Source organism: Eucyclogobius newberryi, unplaced genomic scaffold (assembly GCF_026437365.1).
Source record: "Eucyclogobius newberryi isolate DKJ021-1_F unplaced genomic scaffold, fEucNew1.0.hap1 SCAF_17, whole genome shotgun sequence".
NCBI lineage: Eukaryota > Metazoa > Chordata > Actinopteri > Gobiiformes > Gobiidae > Eucyclogobius > Eucyclogobius newberryi.
Genome location: NW_027315801.1, coordinates 16,552,315 through 16,577,143, shown reverse-complemented (window position 1 = coordinate 16,577,143; position 24,829 = coordinate 16,552,315). Strand labels below are relative to the sequence as shown.

Genomic DNA, 24,829 nt, shown 5'->3' with positions numbered 1-24,829 from the left:
TCAAATTCGAATATTTTTTTAAAAGGGGACATAATGTGCAAAATCAACCTAAATGAGCTTTTAGCCTTGTTACAGCAGTGTTTTCTCATCATTAGCTTACTCAAAGATTCCTGCATTGTCCTGCAACTGCTCAACTGGCTCAAGTGCTAAGAAAAATCTTGTATTCACCTACCCCCTTTCCCTGCCCACATCTTTGTACTTAGTTGTATTATTTAAATTAAGGCCCAGGCTTCATCTCTTAGAAGCTGCAAGAGCCTCTTTCTGCTCACTGCATTGAAACCACAAGCTCCTGCAGAAAATGGCCGTTCCTCCCTCCAACGTCAACCTCAGGAAGTCCACCAGGGACGTCTTCACTAAGGGCGATGGTTTTGGTCTCATCTGGACTTGAAAACAAAGTCAAAGAAAGGCCTGGAGTTCACGAGCACCAGGTGCTCCACACCAATGTAACGGCACAGAATTTGGCGGATCCATCTATCAGAAGGTGAACGATAAACTGGAATCAGACGTGAACTTGGTCTGGACTATGGAAATCAGCAATATTTGCTTTGGCAAAATACCAGATCGACCACCGTTGCCTTCTCTGCAAAGGTGAACGACTCCAGTTTTGTGGGCCTGGGCTACACTCGCACTCTGAACCCCGGCATGAAGCTGACCCACTCTGTTCTCCTTGACGTTAAGAACATTCACATTGCAGGCTACAAATTGGGTATGGAGTTTCAGGTATAGACCAAACTAGGGACACCCTTTCCATCTTGAACGACCCCCAAAATGTTTCTCGGTTAGCGTTAGTGGATACAAGTCAATATCAAAGCCCCCTTGACCTGTGCTTTACACATTGAAGCACCAGGTTTAAAACTTAAGGCTTGAAGTGAGACATGTATGGTTCTTGTCACTTCTCAAATGTTACTCTGAAGAGCTCAATTCTACTATTTTGAACACATTTACAGTTGAATTTACATATGTAGTGCAAAAAGTGAACAGTGCAGTGAGTAAATTGTTTAGGAAGTGTTCAATGTTTAGGAAGTGTTCATGAGTCCAACGGCAGAGGGAAAGAAACTGTTCTTGAGGCGGGAGGTTCTGGTCCGGATGGACCGTAGCCTCCTGCCTGAGGTGAGTGGCTCAAATAGTCCGTGTCCAGGGTGAGAAGGGTTGGCTGTGATCCGACCTGCTCGTCCCAGAGCCCTGGAGACGTACAGGTCCTGCAGAGATGGAAGTCTGCAGCCGATCACCTTCTCAGCAGAGCGCACAATGCGCTGTAGTCTCTATTTGTCCCTGGCTGTGGCTCCAGTGTACCACACCATGATGGAGGAGGTGAGGATGGATGAATCAATGATGGCCGTGTAGAACTGCACCATTATCTCCACTGGCAACTTGGCTTTCCTCAGCTGCCACAGGAAGTACATCCTCTGCTGGGCCTTCTTGATGAGGGAGCTGATGATGGGCTCCCACTTGAGGTCCCGGGTGATGATGATGCAGAGGAAGCAGAGGGAGACCACGGTCGTGATGGGGGAGTCTGTGGGGGGGCTGGGGGGCTGTGACTTTCCTGAAGTCCACGATCATCTCCACTGTCTTCTGGGCGTTGAACTCCAGGCTGTTACCGCTGCACCAGGACACTATCCACCTCCCTCCTGTAGACAGACTCATCCCCGTCCAAGATAAGCCCGGTGAGGGTGGTGTCGTCTGCAAACTTGATCAGTTTTATGGAGTCATGGCTGGAGGTGCAGCAGTTTGTGTACAGGAAGAAGAGCAGGGAGGGAAGTCACAGCCCTGTGCAGCTCCTGTGTTGATAGTCCGAGTGTTTGAGACATTCTTCCCCAGCCGCACGCACTGCCTCCGATCTGTCAGGAAGTCAGTGCTCCCCCTGCAGGTGGAGTCAGGCACGTCAAGCTGGGAGAGCTTGTCCTGGAGCAGAGCAGGGAGGATGGTGTTGAATGCAGAGCTGAAGTCCACAAACAGGATCCTGGCATAGGTTATTTTCCGGGGTTGTCTGCTTACCTCTTGTTCCTGAACTGTGAGTGTAGTGGGGGAGGTGGGGGGGACCTGGGTTGGGTTGGCAGAGGTGGCCAGAGTGGGGGAGGGGGTGTCAAATCTAGAATATAAGGTGCAGAGTTGTAGTGCAGTAGGGGGGGGGGGGCTCTGGGCTTGTAATTGTTGAGAAGCCGGAGCTCACTCTACACAGAGGTGATTGTTATTTGAGAACTGCTGCTTCAGATGCGTATTGTACTGAGATTTAGCTCTCGACACCTCCCTGCTAAATCCATACTTTACATATTTGTAGCGGTCTCTGTCACCGACTCCGACTGTGCGCTTCCTCCTTCTACTGCCTCAACTGCCTCAGTTTTGGTGTGGGTTGCCAGCAACAGATTCAGGCGACTTCTATTATTTCTAAGACCACTGCTAGCAGACATACTCTACACTGTTAATAGTTGTAATGAATTGAGTGATTTGAGTCTGGTGATTTATTAACTTAAAAACACTACAGGAGACCTCCAGACCAAAAGCCACAACTCTGGGAAATGGTAAAGTAAGTGTTTTTGTGAGGCGCAGAGAAGGAGTAGAGACAGGACCAAAACTGCTAATCCAGGTTCGGGTTGTGGGGGCAGCTGTCTAAGCAGACACTCCTAGACTTTCCTCACCCCATACACTTCCTCCAACTTCTCCGGGGGGATCCCGAGGCGTTCCAAGGCCAGCCAAGAGACATAGTCCCCCCAGTGTGTCCTGCTGGGTCTTCCCCGGGGCCTCTTCTTGATGGAACATGCCCGAAATACCTCCCCAAAGAGGCACCCAGGAGGCACCCAGAACAGATACCCGAGCCGCCTAAGCTGGCTCCTCGCAACGTGTAGGAGCAGCGGCTCTACTCCAAGCTCCTCCCATGTGATTGAGCTCCTCACCCTATCTCTGAGGGCGCACCCATCCACCCTGCGAAGGAAACAAATTTTGACTGCTTGTATCTGCCATCTTTCGGTGATCACCCAAATCACATGACCATAGGTGAGGGTAGGAACCTAGATTGACAATAAATCGAGAGCTTTGCCTTTCAGCTCTGATAGTACAACAGTCCAAGGCAGCAACTGCAGACGCTGAACTGATCCACCTGTCAATCTCACCTTCCATCCTTCCCTCACTCATAAACAAGTCCCTGAGACACTTAAACTCCTCCAATTGAGGCAAGGACTCCCCGCTCACCTGGAGGGGCAAGCCACCTTTTCTCGGTGGACCAAGCCTTGGATTTGGAGGTGCTGATCCTCATCCCCGCTACTTCACACTCGGCTGCAAACCATTCCAGTTCCAGTTCACAATTGTCTGCAAACAGCAGAGATGAGATCGTGTGGTCCCCAAACCGGGAACCCTCTGACCAAAGGGCAGCCCTGGCGGAGTCCAACATGCACTGGGAACAGGTCAGTATGGAGCAAAGGGCCCCAGACTCCATATTCCCGGATTACCCCCCAAAGGACACCTCGAGGGACGCGTTCAAAAGTCTGTGAAGTGAAGCACTGCTTCTCCCTCCTAAGGCGCCGGATGGTTTGCCAGAGTTTCGTTGCCGCCGCCCAACAGTCCTCCCAGCCCTGTGTTTTTGCCTCTGTGACAACACAAGCTGCGGTACGCGTGGCCCCCTGATACCTGTCCACTGCCTCAGGAGTCCTACAAGACAAATTTCCCTGATAGCTCTCCTTCTTCAGCCTGATGGCATCCCTTTCTTCCGGTGTCCACTAAAGAGTTTAGGTTGCCACTGCGACTGGCACCTGAGATCTTGCAACCACAGCTCCGTGCAGCCGCATTGACTCGGACTTAATGTCCCCAGCCTCCCCCGGGATCTGGAGAAGAGAGAAGCCCTCTTGAAGGAGTGAGTTGATGACCTGCTGACAGAGGGTTCAGAAAGATGTTCCCAACAGACCCTCACAATGTACTCAGGCCTGCCTAGTCTGTCCGGCTTCCTCCTCCGCCAGCGGATCCAACTCACCACCAGGTGGTGACCGATTGAAAGCTCTGCCCCTCTTGTTACCCGAGTGTCCAAGACACGCGGCCGAAAATAAGATTACATGACAATAAATTCCACCATTGACCTCCAGCCTAGGGTTTCGTGGTGCCCTGTGCACTAATAGACACCCTTGAGCTTAGTTTTCATTAAGGACAATCCGTGAACCCCGATCAGATTCAGATCGGGGTTCGTCCCGGTCACCCTTCTTCAGGTGTCACTGTCATTATCCCTAAGTACAGGCTGAGCTGTGGGGCTATAAGCAAGCCCACACTAGCCCGCCGCCTCTCCCTGTGAGCACTGCCAGAGAAGTGGAGCGTCCAGCCCCTCTCGAGGTGATGTGTTCCAGAGTCCGAACTGTGCTAGACGGTACCACTCAACCTCCTGCACAAGCTCAGGCTCTTTCCCCCCAGTGAGGTGACGATCCATGTCCCCAGAGTCAGTTTTTGTGTCCGCAGATCACAAAAATCTGGTCGTTTAGGTCCTACCATTGACTGCCGCCCAGATCGCTCTGCACCGGCCCCTCACACATTCTCCCGCAGGTAGTGGGTCCACAGGAGGACGGCCCCCACATCGCTCGTTCACCGGGCCCCATGACCTGGCTCCAGGATGGGGCCCTGGTAACACCACTCCGCGACGTAACTGGCCTTGGTATTTTTCTATAACTGGAACTAAACCAAGACCAAACCAAAGCTATATAAGGACTAAATAAGGCTTTATAATAACTAGGCTTTTAATAGCCGTAAGCAACCATGAACAAAGACGTAATCCATCATGAACAAATAGTTAATTAAGAATAATTCAGGTGTAGTAACTTCTTAATTAATACCCAATTAACACCTAACTAACTGTTTATTTAAAAAGTTACAAACTTTCATCATCATTCTTATCAAACAATTTGCACATTATGAATTACGCCTTTGTTCATGCTTTATTTTTAGTTAATATGTGTAATTGTTATAAAGTGGTTTCCAATAGGCTCAAAACAGGAGCCTCTCGTCACCTCCACGTTGTGTAAGTCAGATGAAGTGTCTTGCTCAAGGAGAGACCTGGGAGTAGAAGTCTTTTACCTCCTGTGGTGGCTGAGTCTGGTCAGTGTGAGTCCGTATGAAACGCTCACACCGACGCTGCAGCTCACCCAAATGTGAGGCTGATGTGTTACCATGGAAACAACATCATCGGCCAATGTTTCAGGGATCAAGCACATAAACTCTGTCAGGAGAGAGAGAATAGTCAGGCAGAGGAGGGGCCCCAGAGAGAGTACCTAGAGAGTAAGTACCCAGAAAGAGAGAGTACCCAGAGAGAGAGAGCTCTCAGGGAGAGAGAGCACCCAGGTAGAGAGGGAGTACCCAGAGGGAGAGGCTACCCAGAGAGAGAGAGTACCCAGAGGGAGAGAGAGTACCCAGAGAGAGAGAGAGAGAGAGAGAGAGAGAGAGAGAGAGAGAGAGAGTACCAAGGGCGAGAGCATCTAGAGAGAGAGTACCCAGATAGAGTACTCAGAGAGAAAGCATGCCAAGAGAGAATTCAGGATAAGTAACGATTTAATTAATATCCTGAATCATTCTTAATATGTTCATTATGAATTAACTCTTTGCCTCCCACAGATATAAGGATATAAGCACTTAATAATATCACGTGATGCGGGGCATCTTACTCACATGTTCACTCAGGACAGGACCATTCATGTCCCAAAAACTTCTTCGTCGTATTATAATGTGAGCTCGATGTGGTAAAAAAAAGAGCTAACACAATTTCACAAGGTCACAAACGTCTTATTTTTCATCTTCAAATGAGCAAAAGCCAAATGACAGACAACAAGGGGATATGCAGATTTCCCATTTATGATGCACAGATGAGCATATGCAGCGCTAAATACATAAAGAAAGAGCCTAGTGTGACTTACAGCTACTTCTTCAGGCCATGTGAGAATAACTTTCATGCAAGTGTTGGTCTCTGTTCGGTCCCTGTCTTGATGTCTCGCTCCTCGTCCCCCCACTTTGAACCTGTATAATTTTCCATGTTTAAAATAACAAATATCTGTCCAAAGCTTATCAATCAGTAAAATGTTGTTTTTGCCGGGGATCTATTCGTAATTAAAGCTGTACAATCTGATTTTCTGTTTTGTTTTTGATGTAAGACAGTAAAATCACATACAAAAACATTTGACGTTGCCAAATAAGTTAAAAAAAAAAAAAAAAAAGAGCCAGGGTTTCCTAGGAGAGTTGTCATCGAGTTTATGTCGGCAATTGTTGCAAGGCTGGTTTTCCACCCAAAGACAGCAGGGGGCGATGACAAACACCCTCAAAAATACATATTACCATCACAGCAACTTCTAAAGACATTCAATGAGGCAAAATGTGGCTTAGCTCTCCTTAAAATGTTTTGTTTTCACCGTGAAAAGGAGCATATGGAACAGCCAAGGCACAAAGTGGCAGGGTGCGTTGGATAGCGTGCGGGTGCGTTTTGTGCGAGCAGGGAAGCGGGGGAGCTCTGTGCTGGGAGGGCCTGCTGGGAGCGCTCACACTGGTACATGATAAATCACCAGCACCACGCCGTTGTATTCTTTTATATGATTAGAATGAGCGAGCGCTTTAAATCAGGCGGGTTTCTAATAGACTGGCAGCTCAGCCTGGGTTCTGTTCTGTGCGTGGGAGAAACACCAGAGAGCTTTTCTCACTTTTCATGCAAATTGTCTCATGCTTTTGGGGTTTGCTGGAGCGCCCTGACCTGACCTCACCTGACTCTGAGCACATGCGTTTCCTGCTCCGAATGTTGTGATATCAGATGATTTATGCACTATACTTTTTTGCGATTGCGTGGTGTTTCTCTTTTATAACTCAAATGAGGCTCAAAGCATTTTAAAACGCCAGATTGTTCGCCTCAGACCATAATCGTCTCAGTCATTTTTCAGAACATTTGAAAAAAAAATGTTTTGAATCAATATTAATAGTTAAAGTGCCAATGACAGGTTTTTACGATTTTCTAATTTGGACTTTATTTAGTGTTTTTATCATCAGACATCAGATGAGTTTTGGCTCAGTGTTTGCTGGGTAATTTCCTAGAGCGATGTCATCAATTAAAACCTAAAATATATGCTACATATATGGGATAACGCCTTTACAATTTTTATCCAAATTCAAAATGTATTCATCTTAACTGCATTTTCGTTCAATGAGTCGTCCGACCTGTCAGAGGCACTTAAAAAACATACACTTATGTTTCATAAGTGGGGAAAATGACAGGTGCTGAATCAGAAATGACAGTTCTACACTTGAATTCTGCACTAAATAGGGAAATAAAACCTTCACTTTTCTAACTATAAATCATTAATTTTAACATTTTTTAACGTTTTGTTGTTCGGAGCTGTTGCTGACTGTGACAAAGTTTTCTCTGTATTAAATCAACGGGAAAAATCAATTGACCAATTTAATCAAATCTGACTTTTCAATTTGAAACTTTAAATGTTTTGTATTGATGTTAAAAAATAATTCACATAAATGATTATTCATTTTCTCAGTTTAGATTAACTTTATATTGGATATTGTTGAACCACTTAAAAAACGACCATACATCTATAATCACAACTAACTATGAAAGTCATAATTCACGTCACCCATCACATTTGCATTGAAACTTATGAAACAAAAGGTGAAAAACAGGCTCGGTTGCTTGGGGACAGCTGTGGGTAACGTCACTTTTTTATTTATCGCCACTGCTATGATTATAATCCACATTCTTTTTGTTTCCCTTGGCTCTAAATAAGATTAAATGCAAATCCTGCCGTGTTAGTTTTGATCCTGACACCCCGTTGTCACGTGACACTTTTGTACTCCTCCGCCTGTAGCAAATCGTTCCTGAAATCCGCAAATGTGTGAGACTGAACGACAACAATCAACTGTCTGCATATCAGAGGTGAGTCTGTGAGAGGTTAAGGAACAGTGATGACACAAGTGGAAACGCCAGCGCCTGAAATCCACATGATCATGGCGACTTAAAGTGTTTTTTACCTTCAGCAGTGTGGCGATGTGGTGTGCTTATGTAAGTGTCTGTCTGTGTGCGTGCATGTGTGTGTGTGTGTGTGTGTGTGTGTGCCGTTGTCAAGGCTGCAGCTCCAGTCCTCTCAGCCTCTTCACTCAACACTCTGCTCCATTACACGCAGCAGCATAACGAGCCTCTGGACACGCCAAACACATGGTCACGTTTGGACACAAGTGTCCTGTGCAGTATTGACCCTTCCAGGACTGACAGCTTTAGATGCACAGACCTGCCACTCCATAAACAAGACAAATGTTTTATGTCATTCAAGATCCAAACCAAACCTTAGGAAACAAATGGTGATTGCTTATAGTAAACATTTAAAAAAAAAAAACATGTACAACTCAATTTTATAAAACAAACTTGGGGAGTAAAGGTTCAAACATTAGCATCATGACTATACCATAGACGAGTGTGATGGTATTTTTGAAACAATCTTTTGCATTTTGTCCCAGCAGTCAAATAAAAAAGTTTGATCAAATGTCCATGATGTGCATATCATCCACATGAGCCACAGCTGCCCTGGGACAGACTGCCAAAGCTTCAGAAGTACTTTACCACCGCTGATTGTCGAGGAGGAATGTACCTGACAGCACTAGAGCTCGTTCAAGAAGCGTGTAAAGCAAATTATAAATCTAGATTTGAAATGTGGTCAAAACAATGAACTACTGTCTTTGAGGATGTTTTTCAGAGACAGGAGGTGCCACCAGGCCAAGTTCAGCTCAGTTTATACTTAAACTTCCTGTTTTTTTTAGTACATTTATTTATATCAATATTAGTGTCAGCGCATGGACTAAAAATAATCAAAATCACAGACATGAGCATCACACAGGATTAAAAGTACCTGAGGATCTCTGAGTTTCACAGAAAAGAAGAGAAACTCAGAAGACGTTAGTAATTATTACGATTACAAACATTCATGAACCAATCAAAATCAAGATCCTCCTGATAATCTTGAGCACATACACTCATAATTACCTCCTGCAGATGTGTCCTCTCACCCCTGTTTGGGAAAGCCTTGGTTTGTCTAAGATTTCCGTAACGTCCTTAAATGTCTCAGTGTTACCTTGTTTCCATGGCGATGACTCCACTCCCACACATAGCGCTGAATGTCTGATCGACACAGCTCCTCTACAGACAGAGTGCAGCGCGAGCAGGCGGCCTTGAGAAGCATCAGTACATCCACAGAAGGGTGAGCCACAAAAGGATTATATACATGAGTTTGAAAGACAGGAATTCACAATTGTGCTCAAGATGTTCTAGAACATGATGACATCAGGCGGAGGGCAGGGGGCTGTTCATGGTTCAGTTTACTGTTATAGATGACTGATTTTGTGGACTTTTCACCACTCAAAAGATATAGTATTTTGTTTTAAATTGTCAATCGCTATGACTACGGCCTAACATTTTCATCATTTTGAACCCTGTGGACATAACTCATCATTACATAACTGATCAGCTCCACAAACCGGCCAATTCATTCTGCAGATTCTACATATTGTACGTTTATTTGACAGGACATGCTGAACCTTGTGCCAGTTTTTGTTTCAGTAAATTTCAGATATTAACCCATACAAATCCTGTGTACTCAAACAAAACCTCCTCTTACACAAACAAGCTCATGTACACAAACGTTTTGCCTCACTTCCTGTAAAACACTAATGTGAGGCGGTTCCTGTGTTCTGTGGAGTTGACAGGAAGCAGAGCTGCTCCAGAGGTCACCGGACTGTAAGCTCATGCAGTGTTGCTTTGTGGAGTAAAATATTAAAGGTTGAATGGATGGTGAATAAGTGATTGAGTTGAAGGTTGAATTTTTTTGGCCTAAATCTGAGTCTTATTTCCTCGTGGCGTGGACTGCCAATTAGTCCTGCCACGTATCAATCATAAAACGCACCTACCACTCACCTGCAGCCGCGTCAGGCTCGTCCCTACGTTTCCGCGTGCCTAAGCGCATGGATCTATCATAATATAGTTCCCTCAGTGTACGGGGCAAAATGAAGACGGAGAAAGACAGTTCGAGCTGACTCAGAAGTGGCCTGAAATCTACGGGAGACGAGAGATGAGATGCGATCCATCGCGCTAATAAACAAACGCACGTGTGTGTTGTATCAGTTCGCACGGGGGAGTGCACATGTGCACTTCCGCCTGCGTTCTCAAATCGCCAAAAAATCGTCCATTGCGCCTTTAATACTGATATTAAAAATATGATAGGATATATTGATCACTTTGAAATTGACAACAAAGAAATGCTCTTTATTGCCAACATTATGTATTATTTAATCACTAAAGGCATTGTACTTGATTTGCAGCTCATTTTCCTAACGCATTCATAGTGTCTTGATTATTCACCGTAATGAGTTCAGAAGCGCCTTTCACAATTTTCAGAAGTCAGAGCAGTTTTTCCATCACAGTCTATGCTAATAATTAGCATGCTAACAGCGCATTTTTGGTTCTCGGACAATAATTGTATTGTATGATCAGACGTAGACAGCGCACAGTGGTCTCAGTTTGACCCTAAGAGCTGCTTTTTGCAATACATCTGTACTGGAGAAAACATATTTTTTTCCCCCACTTTAATATTGCCAGGTCATCCCACAATTTTAATTACATTTTATCATTATTTTTAGAACTTTGATTCATTGATGTTCATCTCCTTTTAAAAACCTTTACTCCAATAAGAGATTGTTTAGCTAAAAACGAAAAATGTATATTAAAACAACTAACATATCCCTTTATTAAAATGTTATAGTTTAAAATGATCCTAAGTCCTTGTAACTCACCTGGACATAGACGTTTTGCTTTGTTGGTGATGTTCAGAATGTCCAGAGAGGAGACCCACATCTACACCACTTCCTGCTTTGTCTTTTATTGGAGACCATTATTAAAATATATGAACACTTGAAGGTCACACCAACATGAGCCATAAATCATGTGATAAGTACTGAGCCAGTATTTATGTACAAGTATCATTATGTTTCACATGTATTGATCTGCCCCTGAGAGAAAGCCCACTCTTTAGAAGAAGGAGAGAAAAGAGTGAAGGACATGGTCTTCTTTCAGCTGCGAACACTTTCACATAGAAACAATAACTATTATGGCAGGTTCACAAATGTGAACGAACTTATATTCGTATTCATATTAATCTTATGGCTCAGTCGTGTCTTTTGGGTTGAATACTGACACCTCTTTCTGAAGCTACTGTGAACAAATAATTTCACTTTTTTTTTTAAGTAAAAGGTGATAGAAAAGACGTTCAACTTTGTGCCAGTTTTTATTTCATGTGGCTAGACCAAGTAAGTAAGTAAGTAAGAGATATGAACGAAAACATTTGATAATTAAACATCAGATTCCACCATCGAATTCTGCCGACTAAGTTCAGTTTTAAATGTATTACTAAATATGACTTAGTTTAGTGTTATAGCACCTGTTGTAAATATTTATCATAGATTTACTTCCATTAAGTTGCAGTTTGTGAAGACATTTTGAAAAATAAGAGTTTAAAAATAGATGACTTTTTACACCTGACACACTTTTCCGACAGTTTAAACAATCATTCAACTAAATAAAGGTGTTATCAGTTCATATTTGTTGTCAAATAATGACAGTTTTGGATGAAAGTTGGATTTTTTTGCCCTTTATTACAATCTGGTTGCTAGGTAACAGTTGTGGAATGATCTCTTCATATGTCATATTTGTGCTCATGTCCAAACAGGAAGTACCATAATATCATAAACTTTACAAAAATGGTCAATCTAAGGACAAATAGGCTAAATCTGAAATAAAGATAGATTCTAGAATCTTGTGATAGCTGGTGAACGCAACCTCTTTCTATCCAGTCACAGGGATTGTGTGAGGCTGTAGTTACTTACACTTATACATGTCGGTGTAATCCCTCATTCGTCCAGGCGTGTTCCATAGTAGAAAAAGCTTCAGTTGTAGTCATCTGGACTCAGTTTGAAAAAATAGACGTTTCGACTCTCATCCAAGAGTCATTGTCAAACTTGACAATGACTCTTGGATGAGAGTCGAAATGTCTATTTTTTCACTGAGTCCAGATGACTACAACTGAAGCTTTTTCTACTATTACACTTATACACTATACACTTACACTTACACTTATACACTATACACTTACACTTATACACTATACACTTACACTTATACACTATACACTTACACTTACACTTACACTTACACTTATACACTATAATCTGACCTGGAGGGCGGCGGCAACAACGATGGAGACTCCGGGAGACTCCGGGAGGCGCAGCTGCAGCGGGCGGTGGCGGTGGTGTGGCACTGTGGATGCCAGCCACCGAGGAACACTAAAGAAGAAGTTGCCCAAAGGAACACTCTACAGCTAATTTTGAAAAGTTCTGCTATTGTGAGCAAAATAATAAACATTGTGATGTGACACAGACGTGACAAAGACGTGCTAACTCAGTCAAACCTACGTCAAATGCAGCAATTTGAGTGATTCACTTCAACCTTTTTGCAGATGAGTGTGCTTTGTGTATTACCAGGTGTGCCATGAGTAAAGTAATTCACACATGGATTTAATTTAATAATTTATCATTTTGAAGTGTCCGGAGCAAACATCTGATAAAAACAAAAAACAATTGCCATAACCAAATTTAAAAAGGCAAAAATATAGTTTATTTGTACATGCTTTACTTTGGAAATGTTTTAGAACAGTAGAGGGAATTACAATGGGGAGATAAACCAAACTAGCCTTCCCCAGACTTTCTCATGAAGGCACGCAGTTATTATGGTGTAATTTGAGAAAATGTTCAGATCTGGAGGTGATTCATGGACAGCACAGAAGCTCTCAGAGTTCTACCTTTGACCTCTTTTCGTTTTATGAGGCTCAGACGGAGAAGACTTACTAAACAGGATTCAGCAAGCAAAATTTTGTGAATGAAGCTAAACAGAACTGAGGCATGTTTTTGCATGCAGGGACAGTGTTAAAATATAAATGTATGCATAATAAGTGTCTTTAAAGAACCAGCCACAGTGGCACAGACAATACTTGCAACATTATGGACCACTTTTGTCCGTAGAATATTCTCTATAGAAAACAGTGCTCTCCTCCACGTATACTTCGACTCTCCCGTGGTATAAAAGCTGCAGGACATGAGCACATCTGTAGACGGATTACAAACTCTACCTGTTTGTTTTGTTCTCCTGAGTCAGACGATCTCTGGCAGAAAGTGTTCCCTCTGAAGATGTGCTCTCTCTCTCTCCCTGCACCTTCTCTCTCTCTCTCTCTCTCTCTCTCTCTCTCTCTCGCGCTCTCCCTGCACCTTCTCTCTCTCTCTCTGTGCTCTCTTTTACTTCCCTCTCTCTCTTCATTCTCTTCATCTCTCCATTTTCCTCCAATTAATTCTCTCCCTCTCTTCCTCTTCTCTCTTCCCTTATCCTCTGACTCTCATTTGCACTCTCGCTCCTCTCTCCTCCCTTTTCTCCGCATCTCTGTCATTCCTTTCTCCCCTTTTCCTCTCTCTGTCTTTCACCTCATCTCTCTCCCTCTCTTACTGTACTCTCTCTCTCTCTGTGTGCTTTCACCCTGTCTCTCTCTCTCTCTCTCTCTCTGCACTCTCCCTCTCTCTCTCTCTCTCTTTCTGTCTCTCTCTCTGTCTATGTCTCTCTCTATCACGTTGTCTCTGTTTCTGCCTCTTGCTCTGTCTCTGTCTCTCTCTCCCCTCTCTCTCCCCCTCTCTCTCCGTCTTTGTCTCTTTGTGTCTCTGTCTCTCTTTCTCCCTCTCTTCCCCCCTCTCTCTCTCTCTCTCTCTCTCTCTCTCTCTCGCTCTCTCTCTCTCTCTCTCTCTCTCTGTTCCAGGACAGCCCAGCCCTTCCAAAGCGCTGGCCCAGACGGAGGCAGCGTGATGGGGGCCAATCTCACACATGGCTGCCTGGGTATTAGGCCGGATGAGATGGCGGGCAGTGTGGAGCAGAGGAGCGGGCATGATGATCAGAACCAGCCCAGCGCTGACCACTCCACACACTGAAGCATTGGACGTCTGCTAAAAAGAGTCAAGACGAGGTGAAGGTAAAAGAGCAGGATTTCCAATGTCGACAGATGATATAAAGTACAAAAATTCGATTCAATTTCCAAGCGGGGGTTCTGAATCCTATGTGTGCCATAGATTTAAAAAAGAAATAAAGATTTGAACGAAGTACATCACAGCGGGTGTGAGTTTATTTTAAAAGCAACACATTGTGACAAAATGATACTGCAGTGCACTGTTTGCCAATGTGGAAGTAAGAGCCAAAAGCAGCGCTCCGATTGGCCGTGCTTGGGTGGTCCGTCAGTTTCAGTTCCGCACGTGCCTGAAAATGAATGCTTGTGGATATTAACAAAGTGTCAAAGGACAAAGATTACATCACATGAAAGTTCCAGGAGTGGGGCGTTTCCAGTGCGCAGTTTGCACGTTCTCTCTGTATCTGGTGCTCAAGGTACCTTCTGATTACATGCACAATTATGGGGAACCCCAAACAAGATGATGATACGTCTCAAGGGGATTTATTCTGCTCAATAAATGTGATTAAATAAGTAGGTAAAAGCAGCTTTTCCTGCAGGTGTTTGGGGGATTGAGCGGAGGCGAGCTCTCTCACAGGCTAATCTGGATCTATCCATTAGAAAAGACCAGTGGCAGGTGTCATACTTCAGCATAAATGTCCCGGTTCCACTTCGGCACTGGCGTAATGGCAGCTGCCGAGCATAAATCCAGCAGTTTGTTTTTCCCCACACACGCATACGCAGAGTGGATTTGTGAGGCCCCAAAGGAGACGTTTTAAGAGTCTGAGATAAACTGTCAAATTATATTCTCTTATTAGCGAATAATTAAAGCGGCACTCTAGGCTTGTTTCCACACATTTGCTTTGGAGCGGATTGGTCTGGTCCAAAAGTGTCTTCACTGTGTTAAGTGAATCGGCCTGTTTAAGGGTCTAAAGCGGTCTAGTTCGTGTTTAGCTTCTGTAACGCTTTAGCACAAGATGATTGGAGAAGATAAGATTCAGCTGGAAACACAAAGACTTGTGATGATCTTGTGATAAACCAGAGCATTGATGCTAACTTATATGTTGAGCCCAAATACTTAGCAAAACAAATCTAGGACATGTTAGCGACAGCTATTTCCTGTTTATCGCACTCGCTTAGTCAAGACCCAAAATAATATTTCCAACGCATAATACATCTAACATTATCCAAAGCAAATGCATTAAATAAAGAGAGGTTATATCACAGCACCACAAACTTGGAATTACTAAACATCTTTTTTGCGAATTGCTGAGATAGGCTTCATGATTAAAAAGTATAATTCAGATATTATCTAAAAGTTATTTATTAATGAACCAGGGCCAGTGGAAACATAACTTTTCTGGTGGAGGATCCACCCCCACCTTGTCTCCATGGAGAAAATGCTTACTTTGTGTAACAGTGCATGCCTTCTTTCCCGGCCAGTGGAGCATATAGAAGCGCACTTGCACAAGCATCTCGCTCTGACCTTACACACTTCGGGGTCACGGCGAGTGCTGCCACCCTCTGTTCACAGGTAGAAAGCCTTATTTGAAATGCTAAACTACTTACTAATTAGTTTTTATTTACACAGATTATTGCAGGTTGGCGCACGACCAGAAGAGTTACAGAGTCAGTGCGCCTCTGAGGCAGTGTTAGAGGTTTCAAATCAATCAGTTCAAAAATAAGAAGGAGCCCCTAGTTGGCTTTGCACAGCTTCATTTCCACACATGAATTTCATTTGGCTGTTGTTATTTTTCCTATTTTCTGGTTCCTGGTTTTATGTGTGGGGATATAGACGTGCACTGTTTGGATTCAGAGCATCATTAACTTTCAGATGGATCCTTCTGAACGTATGGCACAGGACCAGATGTACACTATAGAATAGAGAGAGTACTCTTATGTCCAAAAAACCTCACACAAATAAAAGTACAAAGCACTGTTCCAAGACATTAAGTAAGTAAGAGTAAAATACATTTTTTGGTATATTTTAACAATGTCATAATACTGTTTCCACAGTTCCACTGTTTTTGATTGATTTCTGCATATTTGAATAATTCTGTATTGTCCTGCTTTCATCTACCCCTATCCTTGCCCACATCCCTGTACTTAGTTGTGATTATTTGAAAAATAAAGAATCCAAATGATACATGTATAGTTCTAAAATGTCATATAACTACTTTAATAATCTTTGCTGTGTTGTATGTAAATAATGTGCAAAATGTGGTCATAGCTGAAGGTGCGGTGCAACCTTCCAGTCTTTTCTGACCCATGGAGTCTTGTGGGGTCTTGTAATTGCTCCAGGCCAGGTGAGAGGGGGCTCCTGCACTAGTCCCCAACCCTTCTACTAGAATTAAGGGGTATCTTAAATGTCTTGGATTGTGAGGAGTTCCCTCCGCTGAGAACACACGCTGAAGGACGTGCAGACCATCTTCAGCACGCTCTCAGACCTGCGACTCGCCTCTCAAACGTTGCTATGGGCTGATGTGTTTCACGCCGGCTCCTGAATTTCCCGGGCTGTGAAGTATGTACAGTGGATCACCACCCCCTCTAGGTCCACTGCGGCGCGCCATCAACTCCACCTGGCTCCATCCGGAGGTTTGAAGAACTCATGTTGTTTTTGTTGATGGCCTTCAATCAGAATTTTCTTATCTCAACAAAGGGGTACCTCAAGGGTCCGTCCTTGGACCACTTCTATTTACAATGTTGGTCAACTGGTCATAATCTTAAACACAGTAGCACAGTGTGCAGATGATGTGATTCAAAACTGTGTTCATTTATAATTGTTAATGAATTCAAATAAAACTAAATGCTCTATTGACACACAAAAAGTGATCTATTCTTACACTTGATGTTAATAGATTGAACAAGGTAGAAAAAGTACTCTATTACAAATACTTGGGCACCTGAATCAATGATAAACTCTCCTTCAACAAACACTTACAAGAGCTGATGAATAATCTTAAAGCCAGATTGTCATTCTTCTTTAGAAATAAAATGTGTTTTTATGGATTATGGTGATATGATGTATTATGTATTCTACAAGCAACAGTCACCATTTCGCTCATTACAGGAGAAGGATACAGAAGTCACCACGGTCAATTATATTCTAAAGTAGATGGGTGATGGGGTGCACGGTGGCACCCCATCACCCATCTCCTTCTTGCCTCCCAAGAAGGAGATCATGGGTTTGATTCCCGGACCAGACCAACATCACATGATCTCTCTGGGTGGAGTCTGCATGTCCTCCGCGTGTTACCGTGGGTTCTCTCCGGGTTCTCCGGCTTCCTCCCACTGTCTAAAGACATGTATGTATTAGGTAGAATTGGCAACTCTAAATTGGCCCTATGGACAGGTGTTGAAAATTTGCATATTCTGCTAAATACACTTAAAACATTGCATCTGGTTTGTCCAATGCTATGTCCTTAAATAAATAAATAAATAAATAAAAACTGTACCTTTTGTTTGTTTATAAAGCTCTCATTGGTTCACTTTTTTATTTGATTAAGATTACAGGACATTTTCATTTTAGACTCTCACAGAGTCAATACGGAGCTGGGTAATATTATGTGTACAAGAACTTTGCTCCCGACCTATGGAAAGGATCTCAAACACTTTTTAAATTAAATTATTTTATTTATTGAAAAATGTGTACACACATGTACATTTATTTACGAAAGGTCTGATTGGCTGACGTGTGTCTGATATGAGACATGAGCCTGCCCATCGATTTGTCTTTTGAAAACAATGCAAGACCAAGAGTATATTTTAAGTCTTAATTTTTTTTTTTAATTTTATCTTTTTTTCTTTTTTTTTTGTGTGTGTTTTCAAATTGCTTCAAGGCCTTCGTAGAAATAGCAGCATTTAAGAATGAATTTTTTTTTTTTTTTATCATACTGTGCAGTCCTATGTTAAAGTATGTGGGAAACAATAGTCTTTTTCTCCCCAATCCAACTTCACCATCAACATTTCCCATCCAAACTAACTAATATGTTTACCTAAATTCCTCCAACAGCCGAGGCGCTCTGAAGCACTCATCAATGGAACTCCTCTCTGATTCACATCTCCATTTGTGCACTTAATAGAGTAACGCCGCGTGTGCCGTCTGCGTGGAAACACTAAACGCTAAAGTGTTTAGGTGAACAGACAGAGGAGCGGCCGTAACTGCCTCCGCCTCGTGCTCTCATTCGGTGCTGCGCCGTCGGCAGAAGCAATAACTGGAGATTAGCAGAACTCTCGTGGGGCTAAAACGTTCCAGGCCATTCCTCTGCAAATGTTTTCCCTCTCCCAAGGCCAGATCTCCTTGCCTCATTGTCTTCGCAGCCCCCGTATTTTCTTACTTTTTTACGGCTCTTCCGGGGGACAATTTGTGTGTGGGGCCCCGCCGTTTATTTGCGAGGGTAGAAGAGGACGCGGGATGAAGGCCATTAATCACCAGGCAGGCTATAAGAGATAATTGTAAAGGGAGAGTGAGAGAGTCTGTGGGGGGAGACAACAAAATAAATCAGAAAGGGCCGCGCTGGGATTCGTACATACAACAGCCGGCAATTTCCTCCGTCACCCGTGGCCCTCCTGCGGCCCTCCTGTGGCCCGGGGCCGGAGTGATGGAGTACAGAGGGAGAGTGAGTGATTGCGGTAAACTCCAGGTGTTTGGTGGTCAGGCGGCGGAGGCTGTGGTGGAGCTGACATGTAGTTGAGAGGTGAATTGTGGGTGTTGTAGTGCTGAGGGACATGCAGACTACAGTTATGTATCATGTCTGGATAATGGAATGGATAGTGTAGACCCGGTTCGGAACAGTTTGTTTTTCTAATATAACATTTCAGTCCTGGTGTGGTCTGGATACTTACTAGTTTAGACTTTCAGATCCACTTAAATGCCACATCATATGCATTTTTTATGTTTTTATTGGCCTTTAAACAGGCTATTGTACCTTTGCTTTGGCACCTCATGTTTTAGAACTTAAATAAATTTATATATTGAAAATCAAAATGTGAAAACCAAAAAAGCAAAATGTGCTCGATTTCATTTAGTGTGATAGTGCACATTCTCTCAGGTTGTGAGTCCAGGGGCCGTTACCTTAGAGATCTGCACTGATAGAAAGTGATCCAACACTAAACCAGGGTTAACCCTGAAGTTCCCTGGCTCACTGCCTAATCCGGCTTCAGAGAACAGGCATCTGGTTCAGTACATTGATGTGAGATTATGGTCTTGGCTCAATTCCTCATAGTAACTGTAAAATTACTCTTTACTTGTTTGAAACTGAATGGATGCAAGATAGATATGTCTAATGCCGTACAGTGGAACATTTAAGGCTATGCAATAACATCTCCCTGGAGACTGGCAGCTGTCAGACCCAACACATTTTACAGTTCACTTACTTTTGCTTCCTTGAGTACATACATTATTTGGAGCATGTTCTCTGACGTTGCTGGACCACGATGAGCCTGACACACCTCACAATCACTGGCTCACATTTACAGCGTCTCAGCCTCATCTCCAACGCTGCCCTCAAATGCCAGGATCAATCACTTTAATGCAATTCAATAAATGTTTACAGGCCTGTGGGGAGACTAGAGGAACGGAGCGGCTCCCCCAAAATCACTGCGTACACATCTCTCTGCTTTATCTCTCATCTCACTTTTCTATAAGCAGCTGCACACAGTACTCAACTGGCAGACACTGGTCCACCCATTTCTACTCACTTCTACTCACTTTTACTATAGTATCAATGTGTTTCTTCAAATTTAAGTTAAGGATGTATTCAAAACATCCAAATGCAATGTCTTGAAATACAATGTTTACATACATACATAATGGTGCTGTTTTTTTTATTCAGTGCCAATGGTTTGGTAATAAAAACATAAAATAACCCTCATAAAATCCAGAATTATATTTCATTATCGATGTTAAAAATATTTGCATTCAACCCCAAGTCTAACCAGAAACATTTGACTGAACTGAGCAGTTGCAGTCTGAGGAGGATGATTCCAAATGAGAATCACTTTTGTATTAAGTCTGATATAATTCCCATTGGCGTAATGTAATTTAAGATCGAGCAATACATGCACAATGACAATGTTTTGTCATCCCGTCAACCACCACGGCTTTCCACTGCTGTTTATCCACCACCACTATGTCCAGTTGGTTTGCATTACCATTCGGTCCGTCTGTATTTGGAAGTCCCAGAGGACCTTGGCTCGGTCGTTCTCCACCACCTTTGGAGATGTTTCCCACTTTGTCCTTGGGGTCTCCAGCCCGTACTCTGCACAGATGTTTCTGTACACTATGCCAGCCACCGGGTTATGGCCCTCCATGTATGCTGTCCCTGCCAGCATCTTGCACCCTGCAGTTATGTGCGGGATGGTCTCAGGGCCCCCTTTGCACAGCCTACACCTTGTGTTTTGTCTGGTTTGGTAGATCTGGGCCTCTATTGATTTGGTGTTCAGGGCCTGCTCCTGTGCTGCCATGATCAGGGCCTCTGTGCTGTTCTTCAGACCGGCTCTTTCTAGCCATTGGTAGGATTTCGTGATATCAGCCACATCAGTTATGTTCCCATGTAGGATTGTCTGAGACATTCACCGAGCACATCCTCTGTTGGGGCCTGGATAGTGGCTCTCACTAGTCCCCGGCCTCCTTCCTTACGGCTAGTGTACAGTCTCAGGGTGCAAGATTTGGGTGGAACCCTCCATGCATGGTGAGGAGCTTCCACGCCTTAACATCTGTGGTCTGTATCTGTTCCTTATTATTCCTGCAGAGTGTCTGATCACTGGCAGGGTGTAGCTGATTATTGTTCAGGACTTGTTCTCACCATTGAGCTGGCTTCTTAGGACTTGCCTCACTTGTTGTAGGTATTTGGCTGTTGCAGCTTTCCTTATTACTCTTTGAGGTTGTCATGTGCCTGCAGAGTTGGGGGTAAGAGTACTCAAGTACTCATAATACTCAAATTACTTTTTTAGAGGAACGAGGAATGTAACGAGTTTTGTGCATCCATGTAATCTAATACTCTAGGTACTTTTTCAAATCAGTAATGCATTAGGTTTGGTTCTTTTGCATTCCCAGAGCCAGGTTTCTTTCACAGCCACAAAGTAGAGAGAGAAGACACTTGTTTCGGTGTGCTGCGAGCATGTGTCTTCTAGTGACTTGTGTCCTCACGGCGAAGAGAAATAAACTTTCAGACGCACGTTTTGAAAAACTCCTTCTCCTTTGTTTTAACCTCTATTTTGTAGCTGAGGAGTGAATGTAGGGTACAGCAATGTAAGGAGTTTGATTTAAATAAACAACAGTGCTAAAACAAGCGCGTTCTGTGGTTGTGCATCGGTGCTCTGTTTTTCATTGCTTGAGGACAGGCCTGCGCGTGCTTATTGTATGACATTGTATTGTGGTCATCTGTCAACATAAAAGCTCAGTCAAACGCATTTACTTTGCTTGTTTATTTGATATTTTAACGATTATGTTGCAGAGTTCAGCAATGCAAAGGGATTGTTGGCAAACGATATAGGTTATACAATAATGTTATTGGTAACACAAGAGTACTCTAATGCTTTACTTGTATAACACAGTAGCGAAGTAAAGTAATGCATAAGTTTTTATGTTGTGGAGGCAATTCAGGATAAGTCCCATCCCTTAGTAGCTGGTTAATTTGTGCTGCCAGCTGCCCATGTGACTGCTGTGAGTTTCTTTTGCCAGAAGGCATTTTCGGGGAGGTTGCAATGGTCCTGTGCATCGCTGTTATGTGTTCTCTCCTTTTACCATTTACTTTTCCAGTACCTTTCAGTTTCCAGCCTTGGTGAGTCTGCTCTGTTGCTACCCTGTTATTACCCTGCCATTGAGCTTAGACTTTAACAGGTTGAGTTGCAAACAGCCGGTATATTCTGTTTTACAGTTTCGAGTGCTTCAGATATGGGCATCTATCTCTTGGGAACGTGGTTTTTTTATTACACCTCTCTTGGCCTCTGTCAATTGGCTCACTTCTCTCTGCACTTGTTTGATTTTAGTCTCCAACCTTTGTTTCCATGGTGGATATTGTTTCTCATCGCTCCCATGGCTGCTCTTATGGCCAAGCATAAGAGACAGAGAAGAGAGAAAGAGAAATCACAGAGCCTCTCTTACATCAGGCGGTCTGCGTGCTGTTGCTGAGATTTGTTTATGAGCGAGGGGTCTCTCACGTCTGGTCTTCCTTCTCTCTCTGGGGGTGAAAGGAAAGGAGAAGGAAAGGGAGAGAAAGAAGAGAGACGGAGACAGAAGAGAAAGGAGAGTGAGAGGAGACACAGAAGTGATAGAGAGTTATGTGGTGTACAGACAAATAAAGATGTTTTCAATGTTGCTAATAAAAGGTATAATCATTGCTGTGGGAGTGTTATGTGCAGATCTGTTCAGTCACCACCCCCTGGTGGACCAAGGTGATACTGCATGCTGAGCAAACGTTCCCATGAGCACTGGGTTAACAGTGTCAAAATCATAAGGTTTAGAATTTAAATGTTAGATTCATTAGACTTAGAGAGTTTTCAACAATGCTGTGTGTCTGAGTGAACTACTAACAGAGCTATATCCCCGTGTCAAAGGTCACACAGGTTTGCTAACTGGTTAACTAAACTGAGTAAATGTTGCATCATGACCTAAGCGCTAGCGCAATCATATAAATAAATACATACATGTAACCATAACAAGGAAAAACATATCCTTTATACATAGTATAAATGCATAATTTAACAAACCATGAACCTGGACTGGTATATATGAAATAGAGGTAGAAGTACACAGGTATTGTAGTTCTTCATACTCCTTTTGTGCACAAAATGTCTTATGAAAGAAACAAATGCATCACAAAATTTGCTCAAATGCATTTAAACGAAGTGGGACTATTCCTCTTATCCGCTTCAGCCACAGGACTAACACTGTCCACTCACTGTCCACTGGCCGTGACACTGTCCACTCACTGTCCACTGGCCCTGACACTGTCCACTCACTGTCCACTGGCCCTGACATTGTCCACTCACTGTCCACTTGCCCTGACACTGTCCACTCACTGTCCACTGGCTCTGACATTGTCCACTCTCTGTCCACTGGCCCTGACACTGTCCACTCACTGTCCACTTGCCCTGACACTGTCCACTCACTGTCCACTGGCTCTGACATTGTCCACTCTCTGTCCACTGGCCCTGACACTGTCCACTCACTGTCCACTCGCCCTGACACTGTAAAGGTCCCGCACGTTATATAATCTGTTTCCAAGTGCTGCACTGACAGAAAACAACAATAATGAAAAAAATAAAAATCTGATTAAATTGGAATAAACAAACAAAATATTTCAAATAAAATAAACTAGATTGAAATGGAGCAATCTGCAAACAGAGGAACAAGCAACTCATGTGTTTTTGAGCAGAAAATGGTGGATTAAGACAACTTACCTTCTGTTAACAACAGCCCCCTCAAAACAAGATGACCTTTGTCATGCTCAAACAATTAAGTCAAAGGTAAGTAAAGAAGGGCAGGGCATGTTTCAGGTTATAAGCCCCCCCTTCAGGCACAACAGCAATTGCCTCGAAGGGACAAGCTCACGCCGTACTTGAGACAAAGAACCACTGCAGAGTAGAGTATTATTAAAATGATACCAGTTTAAAGTAATGCTTCTAAGACTCAAAGAATTATTTGTGTTAACTACAGCCAGTGATGGAAGAAGTACTCAATTTGTGTTTCTTAAGTAAAAGTACAAATAGAGAAGTTTTATAGAAGAGTTAAAAGTATTTCAGCCAGATACTACTACTAGTACTAAAGATATCTGGATAGAAAAGTTTGCAGATTTTTGTTCAACGGAATCAATTTCCTTTTTTTTTCTAACTGTTTTTGTTAATGATTTTGTCTTAGGGTTTGGACATTAACTTAGACTATGACCCTAATTAAAATAGCCACTCAGCCATTTCAGGTGGTCTCAAATACCTTTTACTTTTTAGCCTTGGTAAAAATTGTATTACAGTAGAAATTACAAACCTGTAAAAGTAAAAGTAAAAAGTATCCACTGTAAAATGGAATTAATTAAAGTTCTGATAGTTAACAATTCTACTTACACTACTTGTACTTGTACTACGTCTCTCAAGTAAGAGTAATTAACAGCTGTAAATTAGAGTGTCACTATTGTTATTATTATATAGTATAAGAGGTTTTTTAAAGAGTTTTATCAGAGCTTTTCTATAAGAGTGTTTTTTATTATTTACTTCTGTACCTACTTTGTGTTGCAACCCTGGAATTTCCCCATCGTGGGACAAATACAGGCTTATCTTATTTTATCTTGTCTGAATGTAAAATCTGATTTGTAAATTGAAGTGAATATAATCAGAAGGCCAAGAAGAAAATTTAATTATTCACCAAATCTAGTATTTTAAAGGGATAAACAAGAACAAAAATGAGACAAACTGAATCATATCTGAAAGAGCGATGCAAGAAACACAAATGTTCAAATCATTTCATTGTCAACATAAAGTGTTCTCACATGTTGCATCAGCCAAAGGAGAGAAGCCCCACACACTCCAGCTCACTCCAGAGGCTGAGGCTGATGCAGAGGCTGAGGCAGAGGCTGAGGCAGAGGCAGAGGCAGAGGCTGATGCAGAGGCTGATGCAGAGGCTAATGCAGAAGAGGATGCAGAGGAAGGTGCAGAAGCTGATGCAAAGCGATCAGAGGAAGGGGCTGATACAGAGGCTGATGCAGAGCGATGCAGAGGCTGATGCTGAGGGAGCGGAGGATGCAGAGAAGATGATGATGCAGAGGCAGAGGAAGAGGAGAATGCAGAGGAAGATGCTGATGTAG

The 24,829-nt window shown here is 43.1% G+C and overlaps 1 pseudogene; it reads left to right on the top strand.

Annotated features, from left to right (window-relative positions):
• Window positions 1-298: 298 nt before the first annotated feature.
• Window positions 299-24,829, top strand: LOC140362529 (non-selective voltage-gated ion channel VDAC1-like; annotated as a pseudogene).